The 24,844-nt window shown below is 42.3% G+C and overlaps 1 long non-coding RNA gene across 3 annotated transcripts; it reads right to left on the bottom strand.

The window, feature by feature from the left end:
- Window positions 1-335: 335 nt before the first annotated feature.
- Window positions 336-23,984, bottom strand: LOC118971227 (uncharacterized). 3 transcript variants are annotated; one of them, XR_012129945.1, is made up of 8 exons: window positions 23,598-23,984; window positions 10,404-10,463; window positions 6,399-6,536; window positions 6,194-6,269; window positions 5,114-6,105; window positions 3,797-4,009; window positions 3,262-3,348; window positions 336-1,917 (listed from the first exon to the last, which is right to left on the bottom strand). It is a non-coding gene; the product is annotated as an uncharacterized lncRNA (long non-coding RNA). The 3 variants fall into 3 exon arrangements; XR_005059579.2 differs by having other exon boundaries at window positions 6,194-6,536; XR_005059578.2 differs by having other exon boundaries at window positions 5,114-6,536.
- Between the last annotated feature and the right edge of the window lie 860 nt (window positions 23,985-24,844).

Raw genomic sequence — 24,844 nt, 5'->3', positions numbered from 1 at the left:
CTGCAATCTCTGCTACCAGAAAGCATCCCATGAAATCTGTCCCATGTTACCCAATTCCAGCCGCCTTCTTGTACGTGGACTGCTGTTTTTGCCTTGTAAGAGTGATGCTGGGGTTCTTGTTTACGGAGCCGAAGAATTAGCTTCACAAACAGTCAAGGTAGGAGAGCAAGGTACAGGCTTTTATTTAGAGATAAAGTGAAAGGACAGAGCTCCCAGCTCACGCCAGGAGGGGACAAGAGAGTCCGTAGTGGTGCGTTGTCTAGGGGGTTTTGTAGGCAGTTGAGGATTTTTCGAGAACATGAAAAAACTTAGGGGTGGGGACTTAAGTGGTCCCTGAATATTAAAAATTAACTTCACTGTAAGGAATTTCCTGCCTTGATTTCTCTCTGGGACACCGGCGCCTTGGTCTGGGAGCGTATCAAAAAGCTGCCTGCCCAGCCCCCAAGGTGGGCTGAGGCATTGTCTACTTGCTAAAGAATCTTGCCTCTTGAACTTCCTGGGTGTTAAAATGCAATCTTATCTTCAAGATGGAATTCCTGCCTTGTACTATGCCGTCTACAGCTGGGTCTGCATGCTAAGTGAATTGCTCAGTTTGCAAAATCACCTCGTCAGATCTGAAGGAGGAAAGACAGCACATAGGCCTGGGCCTTTTAGCATGCTGAAGTGAATCTTACACAAGGTTACAATGATTAGCATAATAAAACATGTGCTACCCTTCTTTATCTGGGGAACATTAACTGATCTCACTGAAGAATGATTCTAGAGCTCAATGTTTAACATAGTTTTAGCAGGGCGGGTTTCCTTGCGTGTAGTTACATTGCTCTGACTGCAGATGTCCAGCCCTGCCCCCTCCGGAGGCTCTCACCCTACTCTGACTACATCCATGGTCCCTGTCTCAAGAGCTCTGCACATTTCCAGTCCTGTCTCTTTGAATTTCCTTTTTTTCACACAGAGCCCAAAAGTGAAATTCGAAAAACTTCTTGACACTCTCGCCATGGCCTTGAAGCCCTACCTGGCCTGACTGATCCCTTGTCCTTCCACCTACCTCAGCTTTAGGGGCCTGTGTGTTGTTTAAGAGCTCCTTCCCCGACCTCAGTAGCCTCGTCTCCACCACACTCCCTCTTACTGTTGTCTAAGTTGTTACGGGTCTCTTAACGAGCCGGGAGCATTCCTCTGGGCTGCTTTGCACTTGTTCCCCTTCTGCGACGATGCTCCCAGAAGTCCCCTGGCAGCATCCTCGTTATTCCAGTTTGGTTTGAGTGTCATCTGAAGACTCTCCCTTGACCAGCCGGTTTATACTAACTACCTCCACCCTCTCACTGTGTATTTTATTACCCTGATTCTTTTCTTTGTAACAGAGCCAAACTTGAAATTATGTGGATTTGCCCTCCCCGCTGAAATTTAAGCTCTCCTGAGGACAAGAACCCTAGGTTTTATTCAGGATTGCATCCCCACACTTTGAACAGCAGGGGTTCTAAATGTTTCTCAACGTGTGCTGGTGATCAACTGATTCTCATTCATTTATTGAATGTCCCAGCATCACACCCTCTTGTTCAGATACTTTGTTGAATGGGTGTGTTGAGCACTTGCATGACAATGACTTGGTTGTAAAGCCAATTTCTCGGGACACAACATTTTACTTTGTCCCTACTGCTCCCACTACCTTGCTCATTTCACTCAAAATGTTTAATAACATTGCACTTTATTAGATTGCATAGAAATTTTTTTTTTCAAATACAAGGTGAAAGGAAGGGTTTTAAGAATAGCAGTGATTCAAAGATGCATGTACCAGCAAAATGCCTGAAGGTTATAGAGTTCCCTTGGCACATAGTCTTGTGGAGTGTTTCAGTCCACGTGTGAAACCGGGGCTGGCTCCCGTGTTATAACAAGAGGAGCCTTCCAAATGTCAAGCAAAATCTGGAGGCAGAAAAGAAGAAAACCAAGGGGTTGAGATTGGAGTCAGTATGCAAGGGCTAGCTTCTTTGAAGTATGTTAGCTAAATCTTTAAGTAAGATTTTTCCAAATACATTTATATCATTAAAGGACTATAAGTGAATTTCTGAATCTCCAAACAGGGGATGGAGGGAAATTGGAACAGTGATATTTAAAAGGGCATATTTTAAGGGCTTTACATGGAGCTTAGTGTTCTTGGCTCCTGTGCTCTATGTAGTTTTCCAATTGTTTTTGGTCACAAACTTAGCCTTGGGGCTTATTTTCTGGTCCCAAATCCAAGTGGCAAGATGTGTCTCTATGGTCTGGATGTGGGAGACTCTTCGCTAAACCTCATTGGTTGGTTTTCAAAGCATGACTTGACATAAGGGGAAGCCACTGTTTTGGTCCAAAACTTCCCCCTGGAGCAGATGAGACAAGGATGGATTTCCTTGCCATGTGCAGGATTTAGATCATTTCAGGCTGGCTATATGGAAAAGAGTTTTCAAGAAAAATGAATTGACTCATTTGTTTGACTTCCTAAAGGAATCCTTTAAGTGCAGTTAATAAGGTTACTTTGAAGTTAAAACTTGTTTTCTTTGGTAAAAACTACAAATTCATCCTCATTGAAATTATGGGGCTCCCTTTAATAGTGCCTGAAGGCAATCTTTTAGGTTTCCTGTTGAGCCTTCAATAAATATTAACTGAAGTTGTCATTCGTGCAGGACACCTGTGCTAGGCTCTGGGAGAGGAAGGAGGCTTTGCCTCTGGAATGACGAGGAGGGAGGCCGAGGAGGTGGGCAGGTTGGAGCTGAGTCCGAAAGAATTTAAGTTTATCACCAACTAGGTGTGGGAGAGGAGGGTGGTGTGACACCAACAGCACAAAAACAAGAGCTCTCATGTCTGGTGGAAGTTTTGTGAAGGGAGATCGTTGAAGTTAGAGTGGAAATGTTTTGTTGAATTTAGACTCCCTATAATCTGTATCTAGACTTTGGACTGTACAGAAGAAACTGGGGATGTGGTAGTGTGCACATTACTACTGACTTGTAAACACATTTAGGAATGTGAAAGGAAGAAAGAAGCATGTATGAAGTTTTCAGGAAACCAATGTAACTACACATAATTGCCAAAATTGTGAAGAAAAGGACACATATATACCTGAATTTGTGTTTTTTTTAATTGTAGGCATTTGATACTCGACTAAGGCAATTACAAAATGTAAATTTTTATGTATATGCCTGTAGACTCCAGAACTCTGAAACCTTATAGTGGAATAGTAGCATCTAATCAAAGTGTGCACAGAGCAGTTTTATAGGTTTTTATAAAACTTACAGCTAGCTCCTTTCATTAGTCCACAGTCAGTCTACTTCAGGACTATCTGTAGGATTTGTCAACCATAAATCCAGGAATATTTGTCACCTAGGTAAGAAGTTAAAGATTTATAGAAATAAGTTATTAAAATACTTTTAGCTTTAAAAGGATTTAATATTTTAAAGTGTAGCAGAACCTCATCATAATGCAATCTCTTGGGCCTGTGTCACTGGAGTGTATTAATGATGAGGTTTGATAATTTAGTAAAAACTGCATAAGGAAGAAGACTAGCACAGCTTAGCTGGAATCCCACCCTCTTGGCATGATGAGAGATGAGTGAGGTTTCAGCGAAGTTGCAGCCCCAGTTCTTACAGCTTCAACAAGTACAGAAAAAGTGGGGCTTCTTGGAGTTGAGATTTTCAAATTAGAAGGAAATGCAAGGGACGGGGTGGCACCAGAAAAAAATGATTGTTTTCTAAAACTATGCACCTCACTTCATTGAAATTGCTAGAAATAATGAAAATGAAAGCTGTTCAGCATTTAAAAAGAAAGCTACCTCTTTGAGCACCTGATGTCGTGGAGCCAGGAGGCTGTAGGAGTTCAGAACCTGCCAGGGTTCCAAACAGAAAGCAAACTGTCTGTCCCAGGCATGTGGGGCGCTGGGAGGTCGGGGTCTGACGCCGCCAGCTGTGTAGTTGTGACAGTCAGCTTCCTGATAGTGTCTGTGAAGCAGCAGGGGCTCGTGGCACTGGGCGAATTCTAGGCTTGTCTGGCAGCAAGTGGAAAATAAAAGATCTCTAAATGTTGATTCCTTTGTTTCTCTTGCATTTTCAGAAGGCATTGCCAAAAGTAAAAGAGTGTTAATAATAATTGGCAACATTTTTTGAATGCCAAGCACTGTAAACATATGACATATTGTATGTCCTTTAATCCTTACAACTACTATGAAGGTTGTACTATTATTATACCCATTTTAAAGAACAGAAAAGTGAAGGTTAATGAAATTGAACTCTAAACTTGGTCTTCCTAGAGGCCTGAGAACTACAGTCCACAAACGGAAGTTAGCCCACTGCCAAAGTTAGCCCTCTGCCTCTTTGGTGAATGGAGCGTGATTGAATCATGGGGATACCGCTCATTCACAAACTTTCTCTGGCTGTTGTATGGCTACAAAGGCAGAGTTGAGTAGCTGCGACAGAGACCATATGGTTCACAAAGCTGCAAATATTTACTAATGGCCTTTTAGAAGAAAAAGACTTCTCGTCTATCTGACTATGGAGTCCACTTGATGTGGACCCCCCAGAGTTGTCACGTCAGGGAATATTTCTAATTATCAAAGAGAATGGGAAAATGTGGCAGCAATAGTCAAAAGCACACTAGACTAGGAGCCTGGAAATCTGGATTCCAGTCTCAGTTCTGTCAAAAAGTAGCCATGGGATCTTGGAAAAGTTATTCCACCTCCTAAGGAATCTTTTTACTGATCTACTAATTCAAGCCACTGCCAAGTCCAAATTATAAGGTTTCCTAAACACTTTTTCTGGTTTGCAAAAAATCTATTTTAGCAGATGAAATAAAATGAATCTTTACTGGTTCTCCATGGCAACGCTCGCAGCCCTTGCCAAATATCCTTTGGAAGTCCTATTTCTCCTTGTTTTGGTTACGGTGACTTTGGGTGAATAGGTGTCTAGGGATGGGAATAGACTTATCTGCTTAATGCAAGAACTTACTTCTGCTTTGTTTTATTTTCATGAACACCAGTATTTCCTTGCCTGAAACAGCCTAAGCCTGAAGCTTTCTCTGGGGAGGTTGAAGCCTGAATTTGAACAGTTTAATGAAAAATCCTGAAAGCATTATGTGAAAATTGTTGAGCTCCAACCTGTGAATCAACACCAGCAGCTCCAACACACCATGGGCTTCAGATCAGGCAGGGGACCTGTGGAACGGGAGAGTCTTCTGGAAGAACTAAGACAAGAAATACTTGAGGTCTCAAGAAATCTTAGCCTTTGGCCATCTGCGTTTAAAAAGAAGTCCTGGTGTAGTTTTGCTCTGAAAAAGGAAGGAAAAGGATTGTTTAGGAAAAAGTACAGGCTGCCTTGTGAGAACAACCTGAGTTATTGCCTTCACAAAGAGGATTTGATCAGAAGGTGGGTGACGGGAACGCCATCTTGTTCCATGATGCGTCGTGGTGCTTTGAAGAAAGAAACGTGTCAGTTTGGTGATCCTGTCTCAACTCCTCTATGCAGAGTATGAAGATTTGGAGTGGGAACAGGCAGGAGTTAATTAAATGTATTTTTAAAAATTCAAAGAATTGAATTCAACCACAGTCAAGCTTGAATCTGAGAGAAGCGTTATGTATTTTCTGGGAACATAAGAATGTCAGCTCACCCAGCCTACCATTGGGAAAAGAACTTGCATTTGGCTCCTGTCAGCTGTGGCCTCAAATTGATGAAGCACTGCATGTGCGGAGCCTCCTTTCATTTGCCTCCTACCATAGGAGGCATTTGAGGTGGGTTGAATGCTGGCTTCTGTAAAGGAATGTCTGTGTCTAACCCCAGGAACCTGAAAATGTTATTTCATTTGGGAAAAGGCCTTTGCAGATGTAATTAAATTAAAGACCTTGAGATGAGATCCTCCTGAATTATTTGGGTAAGCCCTGAATCTAATGACCAATATCCTTATAAGAGAAAGAATAGAAAACAGTGAAGAGGAAGCAGTGTGAACAGAGGCCGAAGCTGGAGTGATGAGGCTGCCAGTGAAGGATGGCCGGCTTCTCCCAGAAGCTGGAGAGTCACGGAAGGCTTCTCCTCCGGATCCTCTAGAGGCAGTGTGGCCCTGCAGACCCTTGGTTTCGGACTTCTGCATCCAGAGCTGTGAGAGAAGACATTTCTGTTATTTTAAGCCACTCTGTTTGTGGTAATTTGTTAAGGCAGCTTCGGGAAACGATGATGGTACTCACAACACATTTATCCAATCCATCCCACTGCCCTTTTGAAGAAAGCTCACTGGCGCTTTCCCCAGACTCCCCTGGGATCCTGTCAGAGAATGAAGCGCTTCAGGATTATGCAGGTTAGTGACAGACATGGTGCTGGGCCAGGATGAGAAAGGCACAAAACTAGACAAGATCCCTGTCAGTATCTGATTCATTTTGTGGGATTACTTACCCACTAGTAGCTTGGAAGGCAAGTTGCAATAAAAACAGGGAGATGTTTTCACTGACTTGCTGCCATTGACCACAGAATGTTACTCATCCAGCTCCAATCAATTTGAGTAAATTCTTCTCAAGATGAAATCTCTGAATGCTTGTCAATAATAGAGAATATGAATAATTTTCACTTTTCAGGACCTTCTCATTTTTAGAACGCTTTTAATATGCAGATCAGTTTGCATGCTCTCATCTCACAATAACTCTGCGAAGCAGGTCAGACAGGTATGATTATGGATCTTTCAAAGCTGTGCATCTTAAAGCCAGAGAACTAATGAAGGAAGCCTGACTAAAAGATAATTTTTCCTTATCCAGTGTGCAGCTCATTGTCTTGCTCTTTACGGAATGACTGCATTCAACAAAGACTTGACAGGGTGACAACAGATTTACCTGGAAATGTCCTTCCATGAGACAGGCAAAAAAAAAAAAAAATTAAAGAAAAAAATAGAAATTTGCTTTATATATTTGTTTTAAAATATACACACATAAAATATACACCCATCCTACATAGAATATAATCAAGATTGCATTTCACATTTGTAGTGAAGAGGTGTTGATCATTCAATAAAAAGTATAGTGTTTTTTGGAGAAAAATAAAATTGTATACCTCAAACACACACGCAAATAATTTGCAGATGAAAGATTCAATCACAAAAATTAAGACTATAAATATAATAGAAAAAATACAGGAGAATATGTTAATCATTTGAGAGTGAAAAAGTACTTTTCATGCATGGTATGAACTTGAGAACTGAAAAAAAATTGACAGATTTGATTATAAAATTTAAATGGTATGGCCAAAGATGCCATCAACCAAGTTAAAAGAAAAACAGAACAATATACAGTGGTAAATAATTGCAATATATGTGTTACTCATCAATTTATTCAACAGTTTTGGAGCTATTTATCCAGCTCTGGGCCAGATGCTATAGTTGGTACTGGGAACTAAACACTAAATAAGACATGTATAGGCCTGACCTTGTAAAACCTGTGCTCTAGTGAGTGAGGAACCCACACTGAACAAGTACTTTTGAGTGTTATGAATATTACAAAGATCAAATCTGGATGCCATGAGAAAGTGTGATGTGGATGAATAGTGACTGTGAGGAGTTCACATTTCTCATGTACACAGAACCCATGGATATCAATGAGAAAAATATTAACATACAAAAATCGACAAAGGATATGTATTGGAAATTCCCAAATGAAGAAATATAGTCTACCAATAAACATGAAAAGATGTTTACTCCCATGAATAATCAAAGATGTGCAAGTCAAAATTTGACGTAATGTATGTTTTACCTACCAGATTATCAAAGAAAAAATAAAGTTATAATGAAAACTGCTAATGATGAGATGTAGGAGTTGGGTATGATCATATACTTTGGTAGGAGTGTAAATTGAACAAAATCTGATAATGTGCATTACTAAACATTTACAATATCTGTTTAAATATCAATATTTAAATATCTGTTCCACTGTTCAATATGTTGTGGAATGTTTGTTTCCCCCCACCCCAAAGTTTATATGTTGAAGCCCTACCCCCCAATATGATGGTATTTGGAGGTGAGGCCTTTGGGAGTTAATTAGTGTTAGTTGGGGTCATGAGGATGGGGCCCCCATGATGAGATTAGTGCCCCTATAAAAAGAGACCCCAGGGAACTTGCTCCCTCTCTCCACTGGCACTCTGCAGGAAGGCCATGTGAGGACATGGTGTATTAGAGTATTATGCAGCAATTGATAGGGTAGATTCTTACTACAGACATGGGAATATGTCTGAAGATAGTTTGTTAGGTGAGATTTATAGCTCAATATGGATAGCATGATCTATTTAGGTAAACAACATACGTAAACAGAGATACATACATATGTATACAACCATTTATAAAGTGCAAAAGTGTGTCAGTAGTGGGCCAAGCATTTAACATAATTTATCCCTTGTATCACTTATTCCATGTAACATTCGCAGTAGGTAGTATTATTATCCCTATTTTACAGATAAAAATTGAGGTCTAACTTGCTTAGTCACAGAGCTAATAAATGGCAAAGCTGGAATGTGAATCCATGTTCTTAACCATTACACTCTGCGTAAATTTTCAAAAAGGAAAAACACTTAAGAATTATTATTTTAGAGTATGGATGGTAATAGGAATAGAACTATAGGGGACTTAACTTTCTTGATTGTATATTGTGATGACTGGTAATATGTGATTACTGTTAAAAGTCCAAAGATACACTTCTTCTTGGAAGAAAAAGAATGTATGAGATAGTTCCATGACCTTTGTGTATCTCTAAGACAGTGTTTACAATGAAAGATACACTTCTTCTTGGAAGAAAAAGAATGTATGAGATAGTTCCATGACCTTTGTGTATCTCTAAGACAGTGTTTACAATGAATAAATTATTGATGCTGTCATATTAATTCCAAAACACATTGAAAGCTGTTATTTAGGATCATTTCTTAATTAATTAAGCTGTTATTAACTAATCCAGTTTACAATGAAGAAAACAAAACTTTAACATCAATTGTTTTTCTAGAAAACTTGCAAGCCAGAGAAAATTATAGAATACCACAGTTTGGGGTAACCACCATGGATTTCCTACGTTTGCATTATTCAAAGGGATATGATTTTCCTGCCATGTCATTTGACAGGCATAGCTGTGGTTTGGTGGAAATGGGTTTACATTGAAAATAGACTGAATTAAATAAGATCTGGATTTAAATTTTGGCCCAGCTCTTCTGCTAGCTAGGTCATTACGTAACAAAGTATTTGCCCTCTTGAAACCTTATTTGTTCTGTATTTAAAAGGGTGATGTTAGTTCCTAATTTTCTGGATTTAGATACATTAAACGCTCTAATACACCCAACACATTGCCAAACACTTATTAGGTGCTTAATAAACATTGGCTGAATCTACAGGGGTACAATTTGAGCTCTCAAGTAGAGGGTTAAATTGGTCATATGAGACTTTCTGTCCTCAGCTACACTAGTCCAGAGGAGAGTGGCTTTCCCCCACTCATTGCGTAGGCGGGCAGCACCACCATCCGGACTGGATTTCATCACTATAGTAACAACTGTGGTTCCCAAGCTTCCGGATCAGTGTTTATTCTCCCATTTTTTTCCCTCTTCTCAGAGCCAGACTCAGCTTTGTGACTCCCACTCAGAAGTCCTTTTGAAAACAATAGACAAGTTAGAGCAAATGGAAATTGACATAATCTTTCTTTTCCTCAAAGTCAGATACTGCTTATGGTCCTTTTTTTTTTCCTTCGTAGAAGAAATCTAACTAAATATGGTACTTCCATCCTTGTAACAACAGACGATTACCTTGTTTGATGGAAATATAAGCAGGAGGCAAGATTTTTGATTCTCACTTAATCCTAATGGATTTTCCCACTACTTTTTAAAGCCCTATCCTAGGGGTATTCCCATTTTGGAGACTGATAGCAAAGACACAGGCACAGGAATGCAGAAGGTAGATCTGTTGGATTCTCCCAGAGGAGGATGCTGCCCCAAATCACTCACAAAAGGCGTCTCTTGATGCAACAAGCAAGAGGAATTTATTCAGGAACCAGCTAGCTGGGGTCCAAGTGTTAGCCCGATGCAGCGGGTCTCAACAAGGACCCTGAGCAGTCAAAGCCGGAGGTTTTTATAGCATTTTCTAAAAAGACAGTATTGTTCTACAAGCACGTAACAGGGGTTTTTTTTCCAAGGATGCATAAATCTTCGGTTGGCGCCACATCCCGGGGGTTTCACGAGATAAGAACACCCTCAGCCATACAGTGTTTCAGCAAGATAAGCTTGGTATGTATGACTAACTGACCAAGGTTAGCTGTCTGAAGGCCGCAGCTGCCCACCACCTGGTGTTCATGATTAACTTGTTTTTCACCTTATTTTTCAAGGGCTTTCTGAACATATTCAGAAAATGGCCTCTGGGTTTCTTAAGATGGCTGTGCTCAGGCTTACCTGCTGTCTTCACTGAATGTTTAGGTCCTACAGATCCAAAGGTCTGTGGGCTGGCTGGCTCTGTTGGAACAGAAGGTTGCCGTAGGTGGGGAGTGGGAAACAAGGATGAAGGGCTAGTTTGGGGCCAAGCTGTGAATGAATGGTTACTACAGATTTGGTGTTTTCCTGGGAGAAGTCATATCTCATTGTACCAAATTTCTCCGTAATGATCTCTAGAGTCCTGTATTCCCTATGTTCCTCAGATTCTAACATCAGCAAGAGACACAAAAGTGGAGAAACTCAACAATATTTGGTCTTAAACAGTTTACCATCTATGCCCTAGATGCACTAGTTACACTTGCATAAATTATTTTCTTAGCTTTAAGTTTCCAAAAGGATTCTCTATCTAGATTATTATTATTTTTACAGGAATTGTATTTGCAAAATTAAACTGACATTTTTTTCATTCCCAGAAATCATGTTGCCGTGTGGCTCTGCACTTATTAAATCAATGGACTTCATCATTTCATGAGAAGTTGGAACAGAGAAGTCATTTCTTGGCTGTCATATTTTTAAAAAAACATATTCTAAAAAATTCACAGTGAGACCATAGTATTGAAATCCAAGTTTTGTTGAGAGAGAAAAAATGTTTATATTTGCCAAAATTCCTTTGCAAATCAAATGCTAAATGTAGGGAATCTGTACCATTGAATTTTATTGTATGCCATAGTGTAGAGAAGACTGATATATGCTGTAAGAGATTTTTCTACCTGACGGAAACAGGGACAACCCCTCATATTTCTGAGAGGAGGTGGCTGGGAGGAGAAAGTAGAAATACAAGCCATTAGACATGAATATCTGAGCTGTCTGGCCCCGTTGGGGTTGTACTTTGTTGGAGTACATGGTAGATACACATTCCAGAACAGTGGGCTGATCCTAGCATGGATTTCAGAGCATCCCCACAGTAGGCATGTCATTCCATCTAACATGGTGCCAGACAGGACGTTAGAAATGGCTGAGGGGGGCATCGAGAGAGCTGAGCTTTAGATATCACCCCATTTCTTCATATCCTACCATATGCCACAGCCAGGCAGGGATGGGAGATGAAAGGAGCAGTGGACCAGAAGAGCCCTATGGTTAGAAGGAAGGTGTCACAAGTGTGAACTTATGACTTCAGCGGAAGATGCCAGCATGGCAAGGAACCAGGTGGGGAGCTGCACACTTCAATGACTGCCACTACTGTTAACTGGGCACCAGGCCAAACAAGCTACAACATATCAGAGACCAGCAAGAGTTCAGAGGACAGCATATGACCCCAAGGACATTTCATATACTGTATATGTTACACACAAATGAACCTTTATGTCCAGATGCCACCTTGAGCAGGCAAAAGGGCAGAACAACTTTGGAGATCAAATTTTGAACTCTCCAAGACTTAGGCAGTTTTACATACAAATAGAGAATGAAGAAATTTATTTTTACTCATCAGGTATAACTGAACGCTCTGCAACATCATTCTTAACCACATGGAGAAATTCTTGGAGGCCTTCTGGGGGAGTAAACCAGGACCAGTCGCCCATCCACAAATGTCATTTCCTTCTTATTTGAAGAGGTGGCTGAGGAACATTTCTTCCACATCTGCTGATTGTTTTTATTTAGTTTCCCCAAGAAAAGGAAGTCAAGCTTTCAGTCCAGAGACAATTTCTTTTAAAAGACATGGTTGCTGTGAATCAGTTGCTGTTTGCAGAAGCCCCTTGAGTTCTAGCCCTCTGTCTTCCTAAAGGCAGTGCGGGTTTTTATCTTTGCATCTCCAACAGATTTTCAGTCTCTCCTAATTCTCTTCTGTGGAATGCTTTCTCATTTCTAGACTTTTCTACAGCCCGCTTTCACCTACTTACTTATATGCTTATGTGTATTTTTATGTTACCATAGCATAACAAAAAATGAAGTCTTATTTAATCTCCAGAATAGTCTCAATTCAGTCACCTAGAGGTCTAAACAGAATTCCAAATTTTATTCAGAGTTAAAATTTCTCCCTTCCCCCAGCTTCAACCAGCCAGGGCCTAGCCTGAGAGGATGAGCAAGATGTGACTGGCTTCATTACTCCACTGGCACCTCTCTGCCCTCCTCCTCAACTCTCTGACATCGTAAGAAGGAAGGAAGAGAGGCAAAGGGTCTTCACTGGCTGGCATCAATCTATGATAGACATTTAAAGTCAACTTTGTCCTGGGGCATTTTCCCAAGGAGTATTGGGAACAGCCATTACTAGGAATCTGTCCCTGACCTTTCCCTTGATGTGGATGCAGGCTTTTGTTAATCACTTTGGCTTCCTCTCCCAGGCCCTGGGGATCTTGTACTGCATCTCCTTCTTTGAAATCAGAATCTTCCAAAAACACAGCCCATTTTTCCTTCATCCACCTGGTAGGTATCCAGCCCCAGCCATACAACTAACTTCTCAGGTATGAGTCACACACTCATCTGGTAATCGGAGATCATGTTGCAGGTCCTACTTGTGGTCCACTTTAAAACTCCTCACTAGACTTAAGGTCAGGAGGAGGCAACGGAGATTCCTTTCCCACCTGGAATTAGCAAGGGCATGGGGTGCAGGAAGGGATGAGACTTAGCACTCTGACAAATCTCTGCAAAGAAATGACTATTTTCCAGGTATTTAAGTTCAACCATTTTATTCCCTTCTTTTGCAAAAGGCAACACTGGATTTGGAACATGTTCATTACAAGTCTTGTAGTCTTGAGCATCATTTTGGAATGTGGGTGCAGTTTCGACCTATTGCCTTAGAGCCACAGCCTAAATGGAGACCAAGTCCCCTTAAGCCTTCCTGTTGCATTCAGTTGGAGACAGATCTGTTACAACTGGGAGGCAGGGTGATCTATATGTGACCTTCAACTGCTCATCCACCTCTGTTGCCTTATGTCTGGGACTTTCTCTTCCCCTCTTCAACCTGATAAATGTGTCCTCCTCTGAAGTCAACCCTACAGTACCTATTTCATAACATCATTCTTTCTTTGATTCTGTGACTCTTCCCACATTGATATTTCCCCAGTTGATAGTTGCCCACTCCTAAACCTGAGGATTTTTGGCTTTTGTTCCTACTGTGTATTCAATTCAAGGCTCCCTTTAAAAAAGACAGGCTATAGGTCTTAGAAAGAAAGAGAAGATTTTCCAATACCCTAGGCTCTTGGTTCCCTCAGTAATTGTCATCCAGTCCTTCCCCAGATTCCTGCTCACCTCATGGAAACTCTGCCTGCTGGCAGGGGTGAAATAGACACTGTTGTTTGTTGCCTGCATAAGTGTGATATCAAGTTTGAAAGGAATCATGTTGTAAACTCTATTGGCCAGCTGTATTTCAGCTTGCATGTACATATGTTGTTCCACTTCTTTAGTTGCAGTAGAACAAAAGGAAATTTTAAAAAATGACTTTGATAAAACAAAACAAAGGAAGCACAGTCATTTTCTCAGACTAAAAATTTTTTTGTAGTATCTTGTTGATTATTTTTTTAAAAGATTAAAATGAAATAGATGAGGAGCTAGGAAGATATTAAAATCAACATACTACAATTTATTGTTATCAATGATTTATTTGGCCATGTGATAAATGTTATATATGCTTTCAACTTTCCTCTTGATCCTAAAAAAAATGCTTCTTATTCACATTAGACTAATATACCTTGGAAAGTAATATGAATTTAAAAAGCTAAATATTTAGAACAATTTTGATTAGACTGTGTATTAAAAAGCATTTATATATTCACCATTAGTAATTCCCAATCTAATATTGCCAGTGAGGAAACACTCAGCAGCTGTCATCTAGAATTCTAAAATATCACTCGTTGATAAATGTGCAACATAAGCACCATAGCTCAACAAAAATGAAGTGCAATTTTCTCTTCAGTCAGAGAAAAGAGCAAGTTCAAGATTGGTTATGCATTAAACAGTCCATTTGGGGAGGCTAATTAGAGAAGACCTTGAAATAGAAGTCATCAGAAAAAGCCAGCAGACGAGTCTTTTTGGAGACTTAATTTGTCCTTTGTCACAGACAAGACACCTGCGGAAAGTGCAAGTTACCCTCATCTGAAGTATGGTTATGAGGCTCAGTGAGCCTGGGGGTGAAAAACAGTAGTAGTTCTAAGATTGTCTTTATGGGATACTAGACCTTTTTTGAGTATCAGGTTTCCAAATCCTTATAATAAATATGCAAATTAAGTGCCAAAAAATGACATGGGCACAAGAATTTGGATTGTTCTCTCTTCCCCAAGACTTTATAAGGACTGAGAATGAACAGAGCATGTAGTGTTAAGACAGTCCCTTTTTTATAGGAAATCAAGCACATGAAAAAATGTGTCTGAATTGTATCCCATTTAAATGCACTCAGATTAGTATAATTCTCACTCCAAGCAAATAACAATGCCCCTGGAAGCTGCACAATAATCGGGCAAGAAGGAAGTAATTCTTGTACAACCTGTTTTCACTTTATGATCATTAGTATACATATTTTCAGAAAACTTAGATGACTTTTTTTCTCAACAAGTTTGTTAGATTATCAGTATCTGAAGGTTTCTCAATAATTTCTCATAAAAGGGCAGGAAAAATAAGTTTTGGAAAAGCGTGAGAGTATTGATTATCCATTATGAGGAGTGCTCTCCAGACGTCACGAGCACCTCCATGAAATAACTCTCAGTAGCCTGTCGGAGGCCTAACTTTTCTAAGGAATGGATAAAATGCCCTTGAGGAAAGACCAAAATCATAATTTACGGGTTTTCTTCCTTAATGCCTGTTTTCTGAACAGTTAGCAGCCCAGCCCTGAAGCGAAATAGGCCACAAGTTCAACTCTTAAACTTTATCAGTGTCAAAAAACTCTCAGATGATCTATTAAAATCTAAGACCATGCGCTTTCTCTTCAGAAAAACTATGTTTATGGTGAAAAAAGGAGTTCTGTTCTTCATATGCAAGTAGCAAGTCTCAGGAAGGTCCTTTCTGAGGGTTACATAGGGAGGCCTAATGAATGCTGGGACCTGCCCTCCCTCCTGAACCTGGGCAGGCCGCACGCGAAGGCCGGAGAGTGGCCTTAGAGACACACTGCTCCCTGCTCTTTCCCTCTCTCCTAAAGTCTTCCGTACCTTTTTAGGGGAGGTATCTAAGGCCCAAGGGGCAAGGGGAAAATGCCCTGTTGACCTGGGGAGGTTACTACAAGTATATATTTCTTGAAAAAAAGCCCCAAATCTCTAGAGTCTGTAATCTCACCCGTGTGAATCGCCTCATTCATCTTTAATTTCCATAGCCAAGGATGATATTCAAAACATTAACAACAAATAAGGCACCTTCACGGGTGATTCAAATGGCACCCTAGAATAGTGCCCGAGCCAGGACCTAGGGCTCCTCTGGCTCTTCCATTGGGCGATTATGCTGAAGCGTGGACTGGAGCACGTGGACGCTGTAGGATTATTTACCAGTTTGTACCGAAGATCTCAGTATTTGAACATCAGTGTGGCTGTCCCAGTGTGTGTGGCCTGGACAGAAGGCCTGCTGTCAGCTCTGTGACAGGGAGATTGATCTTGATTTGTTAGTGTGGAAACTGACACTCAAGGAAGTGAAGCAGTTTTGCTGTGTTCTCTCCGCAAGGAGCCAGGGCAGGAGGGGAACCTGGAGGACACCCAGGCTGCTGAGATCTGGAGCACAGCCTCTTTCCCGCGTGCAGGTCTGTTAGCCAAACCCCCATTTGTCCACTCAGCATTTAGTTTGATGGTGAACCGAGTTTAGATAATACCCCGACCTCCCTCATTCTGTGAGGTTGGTGGCTGGAGGGAAAAGGCAGCAAGCAGACCAGGGGACTGAGCTCTGCAAAGAGAAGGCTGTGGCTGCCCTCCCCACCAGCCTCAAGCAGCTACAAGCCTGTAGCTGTCTTCAGGCCGCCTGGGTCCCCACCAAGGGCCGCCATTCCTGAAGAAGAGAGGGACTGCGAGCGACCATCTTTTCTGAGGTTGCTTTGGGGACAGGAGGTTTAAACACTCTCCTCTTAAATGTACTTTTCTCCCTCTTCATCTCTCTCAGAAGATCAGTGAAGTACACAAAGGAAATGAAATTTTTTCTTCTTTTTAAAATTCCTGTACATTAAAAAAATACTTTGGTGCTGCCTGTAAAGTTGACGTATACCCACTGTGGAGATGACTGAAAAAAGGAAGTTGCTTTAAAAATTACTTATATTCCAATGACCTGTTATTTTATTGTATTTCTTTACATACAAGTCTTGAAACCCTACTTTTTAGCATTTTAAAGTTATTTTTAAATGATACATTTTTCAATTATTTTTGAAATAGTTTTATGACTCCTCCCCTCCCCCCCATTTTATTACATTATCGTTGAAATGTAAATCCTGGTACCATGAACCTCTGACTCAGCACGGGCTGTTTTCTTAGGTAGAATCCTAAAAACTGAGATTTCAAAAACAAGAGCATTAATAGGTTCTATTTAATGACCCTTTGGTTTTGTGTTTTTCCTTTTTCTGGATTGTTTCTAATAGCCCTTGGCCCACTTTTATAACCATGTTAGCTCTTTTCTTACCTTTTTCTTTATGTGGTAAAGTTCCCATGTATTGAGCTAACATTTCCCATGTCAGATAATAGCTCCCAGTATAGTGTTTGGCATTTATTATTGCTTATTGTTTCGTTTTGTTTTTTACATATAGTAAAGTTCTCCATTTTCTGACCAATACTATTATCCTTTTCTATTTTGATTCTCACATTAGTTGATTCCTTAATAGGCATACCAAATATCAAGATCTGATAAATATTAAGTACATTTTCCTTTCATTTGTTGGAGGCTAATTTTTGACTTTTCACTCTTAAACCATCAGAATTTTTATTTGATTAAGGTAAACTACTTTCTTCAAAATAGTGATCTGATTATCCCAGTACTGTTTACTGAATATTCATTCTTTTTCCCTTTAAAGTGTGATACTACATTTATCTTACACTAAATTATTATTTACTAGTATTAGTTTTTTGGCTATTGTTTCATCCTATAATTTCTTGAAGTAGTAGTACTTTGCTCATTTAAACAAGAATCATATGGTTATTATAAAAGATTTATTATCTATGCTTATATTATTCTTTCAAAATGTTATTTATTTTAAATAACTGAAAGATTACTCACTAAGATATATATGCACATAATGGGTTTATGCAGCTTCATTACCAAAGGCTTTGGGATATTTCAGACAAATGTAACATAGCACAACAGAATGAAAATGAATGAGAAAAATTTTAAAAATAAGATACACTCAGGAGTCAGGTTAGGATATGAAATGATTGTCATAATGAACTAGTTACTTTATAATAGATCAGATATTGGTTCTAAGCATCCTACTGGCCAAAGTAAAGAAGAAAATATGAACTGTTACAAGATTTCAAAGTGAAGTGATAGAGATCGTTTTTTCAAAAGTGTTGCTCCTGTGATAGTGAAACCCATCTTGGTGGAAAACATTCTTAATTACCTGCCCTGCCTCCAAAGGGCTCAGGAGTCGCTCCTTCCCTGTGCCCCCAAGGCATTTTTGTGTCACGGTTACAGATCTCTTTGCTCTGTAGTGTAACTGTGATGTGTGCTCTGCTGCCGCCCCCACCCCCACCCCGACCACCCCAGTGCCAGCCTGTAAACTTGGGGACTGCTTGTTTTCTTGACCTGCGTTGTCACGGAAAATACTGGAAAGCCTGGACTGGATCACTGACGGAAGAACCAAACGGCACTCGGAGGTCTTGGAGTTTTGAGGTTTATTTTACACCGGCAGGCCCAGAGGGGAGTAGTAATCTCCCAAAAGTCTGAGCCCTGAGCACAAGCAAGGGGAGCAATTTATATTATTTTGATATGTGGCATTTTGGCATGTGCAGGGCAAAAGGGGAGCCTGGAGGAGGGGAGGGGGGGCTGGGAGTGCTTTGCCAACTGGAGGGAAAAAGCAGTTTGCTGACCTTGACAGCTGTGTTGACTATTTTCCTTATCACTCCCCGCCTCTGATGTCCCTTTAAATGCTTCGTTTAGGGGCATCATCTTTTTGGTTTATGATAGGCTTGTAATGGCTTGTATTTATACTTTTAATTGCTTTGAGCTAGGGTTTTTTACCTTGTGACTTTTTCATTAAAGACTTGAGTACTTTGTGAAGAACACAGATGATTTATGTTTTTATGCATTTGTCTGTATGGGCTTTGTGTGTACAGGTTGAAATGAGTCCTTCAGACTTTTGATAAGCCTGTGCTTAACAAAAAATACTCAGTTTTTTTCACTCCTAATTTATTTTTATGAAGCTGAGCGTTACACTCGGGCTGGCTTATTTGAGTGTGAGAGGACAGGTGCTAAGGGTGTAGGGCCACTGAGGGCAGCTCCCTTGGGTGATGACCATGCACTTTATAACTTCTGTACAGTTAAACATTATAAAGAGGTACTTTGGAAATGCAGGCTGAGACTTGAGTTTAGCTAGGAGACACAGGTAAGTATAGCAAAACAACAATTACCCAATAGACAATAGAAAGGGCAACTTTTTGAGGAACAGTTTAGTCAGAGGGGAGCAGCAGAGAGTTTAATGCCCAAAATGAGAGATTTCATTCAGGTGAGGGCCAGGATCCATGGCGTGCAGGTGTTCATTAGTCAGAGGGTAACTGTCAGATGGATGCAGAGGTGGCGAGGATCTGGAGGTCTGGCTGGGCTTTCTTCTGATGTATCTTTGGAGTATGGGCTCTTCTCACTATGGAATGATGGACCCACGGAGTGATGCCTGTAACTTTGAGGGCAGTAGTAGTAGTTAGAACGATAATGCGGGCCTAGTCCACTGAGGTTTGAGTGGGTCCCTTTTTCAATTTTTGACTCATACTGAGTCCCCAGCCTGGAAGGAATGTACTGGGTCCCTAAGGAGATCAGGGCTCTTTCAATGATATATTGCTGCAGCTTATTAGGGTGGCTCTTAAGGCTTGGAGCTGTTCTCTTATTCTCTTATTTCCTATCTGGTGTAAGTTCCCTGGGAGGCTTCCTATACACAGGGGAGGGTAATTCAAAAGGGGAAAAACCATGAGTCCCAGGTGTGCAGAGAGCATGCAGGACAGCCAGGGGCAGTAGCTCGGGCCACAGGAGTCCAGTTTCTTGGCAAAACTTAGCTAGGGTTCCTTTGAGGGTGCAATTCATTCATTCCACTTTCCCTGAACTTTGTGGCCTGTATGCACTGTGGAGTTTCCAGTTAATGTTGAGAGATTTAGTTCAAACCTGTACTGCATCTGCTACAAAGGCAGGTTAGTATTGCTTTTTGGGGAGGGCTTCTAGTGCAGTTTTTCTTAGGTGGGTGAGCTGATGGTATTTGCTGACTAGATGCCTTTTGGTTGCAGTTGGGACAAAGATGTGTCTGTCAGGCAGCAACCATCTTTTCTTTTTTAGTTAGGGTGGCTCCTTCAGCCATGGCCCAGTCTTTCTCTTTTTCAGTGTACTTGGGTGGAGGGACCTCCACTGGGGGCTTTAGGGCCATGGTGAGGGAAGGAGCTTTATCTGTTTTTTATTGGCTGTTGTTTTAGCTGCCTTATCTGCAGCTGGTTCCCCTGTGTTAAAGGGTTGTTTTCCTTTTGCTGTTCTTTGCAATGCAGAATTGCTACTTTTTCTGGGAGCCAGATAGCCTTAAGGAGTTTTAGTATTGTGCCAGCTGAGAGTTGGAGAGGAATCAGTGTCCCTGTGTTCTTAAGAGGGACACAACAGTATGGGGGACCTTGACATTTATTTTATTTTTTCTCAGAGTAAGTTTTTCTGCTTTTTTAATGAATAGAACTGTGGCTGCCAGTGTCCTGAGGCAGAGTGGCCATTCTGCCTCAAGTGGGTTCAGTTTTTTTCTTTCTGACAGGTATGCAACCAGCTGTTGCCAGGGCCTAACAGTTTATGTGAGAATTTTGGGGGCTACTTTTTTTTCATGTATGAAGAGACTGAAGGGCTTTTTGTGTCTGGCAGGCCTAGGGCTGGTGCCTGTTCTGAAGCAGCCTGTATTTCCAGGAAGGTGGCTCTTGCCTCTTCTGTCTAGACAGGGGGTTCTTTGTATGGTCCTCCACTCAGGAGGCTGTAGGGGGATTTTGCCATTGCCGAGAATCTGGGAATCCAGATTTTGCAGAAACCAGTGGCCCCCAGGAACTCTTGTCTGCCTTTCTTCATCTGGAGCTGAGCTAAGGAGATAATGACCTTGTTCCTCTCTGGCCCTAGTGCCCTTTCTTCCTGGGTGAGGAGGAAGCCCAAGTACAGGACTTGCTGCTGGCAGATTTGTGCCTTTTTTTATGAGGCTCTGTATCCTGAGTCTGACAGAACTTGTAGGAGGCTCTTTGTGCCTTTTGCACATTTTTTCTGGGTGTCACTGGCAAGGAGGAGGTCATCTACATACTGCAGGCAGGCGCAGCATGTGGCATCTCTCGGAAAGCTGGTAAGGTCTGCGGCCAATGCCTCTCCAAAGAGAGTGGGTGAGTTCTTGAACTCTTGTGGAAGGCACATGTATGTTGACTGCATCTGCTGCCCTGTATCCAGTTCAGTCCATTTGAAGGCAAATAAGAGCTGGGTTTGGGGGGCCAACCAGAGCCAGGGCGACTGACACATGGTTAGAATGCCTGCCTCGTCGAGTCTGATCAGGTGTTCCTGGATGCCTGCCCTTGCCTCTTGTGAGAGGGGGTACTGCCGTTGTCTTTGTGGCTGGGTCCCTGGAGTCAATTCTTCAATGACAGGGGTTTGGTTATGAGCAGGTCCAGGTGGGCTGTCTTCAGCCCATACTGAGGGGAAGGCAGCTCTGACTTCAGGTGGGCTGCTTGAGAGGATCTGGGCACAGAATAGCCTCCACTCCTCTTCCCTGGGTGTGGTTATTGCCAGTACGAGGGACTCTGGCTCTTCTTGGCCTGGGTTTAGTTTAAGGCTGGTGTGTCCAGTTGGTTCAAAAGTTATTTGGGCTCCGAGTTTTGAGAGTATGTCTTGACTGAAGAGGGAAACAGGGCACTCAGGCAGATAGAGAAACTTAGGTCAGGCTTTGTGGCCTCCAAGTTCACAGTGGCAGGCTTGGCAAAAGTGTTGCTGGACTGCTTATGCCCCAGCAGCTCCAAGAATAGTTGCAGTCTTTGTACTGAAGGGAGTTACAGGGAGGGTGACCACAGAGTGTTCTGCCCCTGTGTCAACCACAAAAGTCATGTGTTGTCCCCTCACTTTCATCTTGACCGTGGGCTCATGGGGGCTGAGCATGAGAGAGCTGGGTGCTTGTCAGTCTGAGTCTGTTCCTGCCAGGCCAGTGAGCCTTTCCCTGTGAGGTTCCTCCCGGCAGTGACTGGGCTTCAGGGCTTTGCCTCAGTTGGGGCATTCATTCTTCCAATGCCCCTTCTCTTCACTGTAAGCACACTGGTCCCTGGCTAGGGGCGTCCTAAGCTTCCCCCTTTTGCGGCCAGCTTTTCTCTGCCTTTTGGTCATCTCTCTTTCTTTTAGGGCAGCTGCCAGGAAGCTGGCCTTTATTCTTCATTCTTCTTTAAGCCTCTCTGTCAGTCTGAACTTCTCTGTTTAGATATACTTTGTTGTCAGTTCTAATCAGTTGAGCAAAGCCTTCAAATTTTGGAGCTTTTGTCTGAGGTCTGGGGTGGCTTGAGCTATGAGTGAGGTGTTGGCCATTTGTTGGCTCCCTGGTGACTCAGGATTGAAGGGGGTGTAGATGAGATAAGCTTCACACAGTCTTTCATAATAATCCTCAGGAGACTCTCCTGGTTGTTGAGTGACTGAAAATACTTTGGTCATGTTCATAGGCTTTTTGGACCTGGCATTGATCCCCTGGAGGAGGGCGTCCTGATATCGGCCACCCTACACTGAAGGTGGACCATTCGGATTCACACAGGGCTTGGTGCTGTCCCTCAGGGGTGAAGTCCCACTTGGGGTGCTCCTTGGGGACAGCAATTTCAGCCCATGCACCCTAGTCAAGGACCCTGGCTGCCTCCTCTCTTCCATTGTGAACAGAGTGTAGAGAAGCTGTTGGCAGTCTTTCCAGGTTGTCCGATGGGTTTGGAAGAGGGATTTCATGAGATCAACCAGGGCTTGTGTTTTTTCCAACTGGGTGTTGGGTTTTTAATTGAGGAGGTTAGTTGTGGAGAAGGGTTGATAGTAAAACCTGGACTGGCTGGGCTGGATGGTCCCATCTTTATTATGCCTTTCAGGCTCCTGTGTATCTTGCACTGGCATCTGAAGGGTGCCTGCTCCTGGCTGAGGGCACAGCCTGGCTGCTGGTCCAGGGGAGACTGGTTCTGGAGTTGGCAGGGAAGCGATGGCGGTAGGGTGTCTGGGACAGGGGTGCTGGTGCTGGCAGCCTTGTAGGCACATCAGGTGGGGCAATATTAGCTCTTCCTCTGGGTCACCAGCAAGAATTTGCAGAGGCTCAGGCTTCTGTTGATTCTTTGCAGGCTTCTTTGTTGTGGCAACTAACACCCTACCCTGTCCCTGCCTGTTGCAAGTGAATTGCACCCAAGGGGAAAGGTCTGGGCAACTCCTAACCAGGAGTCAGTGTACGGAAACTGGTCAGGATGACCTGGATCTCCAGTGACAACCCGCCAGACCTGATGGACTGTTGGGACATCTAGAGACCCTTCCAGAGGCCACCCTACACTGAAGTTGGGCCATTCAGATTCACACAGGGCTTTCAACCTGCCAGGAGTTAATTTCACTCCATAGTTTTCTGAAAATCCCTTCCTGAAATTCTTGATCATAGTGTCAAAGACTGTGGGTTTACTGTGCCCTGATCCCATGACGTGTCTGTGGATGGTGCCATGACAACAGACAAGAAAGGGGTGCCTCCTCTAGAGAGGAGAGCAGTCAGATGCCCATCTGTTCACGCTCCTCACAGAGACTTTGGTCAGCCTTGACTAAGGTGCACCTGTGTAAGTCCCAGGCCAGGTCAGTCAAAGCTGAATCACCAATATGTCGTGGCGGCCAACCGTGAATGCAGGTGAGGGCCCACACAGATTCTATAGCACAGGCCATGGCATCACAGATTCAGTGCAGACTGAATTACTTCAGCCACCCTGCACACTCACTCACGCACCCTCAGACCAGAGTTTAAACATTCCCCCCTGGGGAATGTCTACCTGTGAGGCTTCTAAGAAGTCTCCAGGAGGTGATCAGGCACCCCTTCCACCCCAATGAGTGGGACTGGTTGGGTCAGGGGCCACGGGGCCTTACCAGATTCGACGTCGGAACCAGGTCCTCACCTGCCAAGCCTCCTTGAGTATGGCAGGAACAGCAGAGCGGGGCTGGCCCAGGGTGACCGGGCGGGAGACTGCTGAGGGATCAGGCAGGATGTGGCTTCTCCGTTGAGATCTCCTGTTCCATCACCACTCCGCCATTGCCCAGGTTGGGTTTCCCTGTCAGGAAAGCAAATGTTACAGAAAATACTGGAAAGCCTGGACTGGATCACTGATGGAAGAACCAAGCAGCACTCGGAGGTCTTGAGTTTTGAGGTTTATTTTACATCAGTGGGCCCAGAGGGGAGAAATCTCCCAAAAGTCTGAGCCCTGAGCACAAGCAAGGGGAGCAATTTGTATTATTTTGATATTTTGGCATGCGCAGGGCAAAAGGGGAGCCTGGAGGAGGGGAGGAGGGAGCTGGGGGTGCTTTGCCAACTGGAGGAAAAAAGCGGTTTGCTGACCTTGATGGCTGTTTGAATATTTTCCTTATCAGTGTGACTGGCCTAGTGCTTGGAAAGCAGAGCGGTCAAAAATTGTGGGGGGAAAAAAAAAGTAAAAGGGAAGGAAAGGAGGACTCTAGTAACCAACATGGATTTGTTTGGAGTTAATTCTGATGTCTGTGCCTTCTTGTCCTATGCTTTTCTTTTTTTTTCTGAGTTGAAATTTCTATTTTATCTTATTTTATTGTGGCAAGAACACATCATGTGAGATCTACCCTCCTAACATATTTTAAATTCTGCAATACTCTTATTGTTAACTATAGGCATAATGTTGTGTAGATCTCTAAACCTTATTCATCTCATATCACTGCAGTTTCCTAGCCATTATTAGAAACTCCCCATTTCCTCCTCCCCTCAGCCACTGGGAACCACCATTCTATTCTTTGCTTCTATAAATGTGATTGTTTTTGCCAGCTCATGTAAGTGGAACCATACAATATTTATTTTTCTGGGTCTGGCTTATTTCAGTTAACATAAATGTCCTGAACTATCACCTATATTGTCATATATAGCAATATTTCCTTCTTTTATAAAGCTGAATAATATTCCATTGTGTCTATATACCATGTTTTGAAATTCATTTATTCATCCTTGGATATTTAGAGTGTTTCTATATTTTAGCTATATAGTGCTGCAGTGAACATGGAAATGCAAGTATCTGTTTGATATTCTGATTGCAGTTTTTTGGATAAATACCCAGAAGTGGGATTGCTAGATCATACGGTATTTCCAATTTAAATTT

The sequence above is a fragment of the Manis javanica genome, chromosome 1 (assembly GCF_040802235.1).
Source record: "Manis javanica isolate MJ-LG chromosome 1, MJ_LKY, whole genome shotgun sequence".
In the NCBI taxonomy this organism is placed as follows: Eukaryota; Metazoa; Chordata; class Mammalia; order Pholidota; family Manidae; genus Manis; species Manis javanica.
This window is presented reverse-complemented; position numbering and strand designations above follow the sequence as displayed.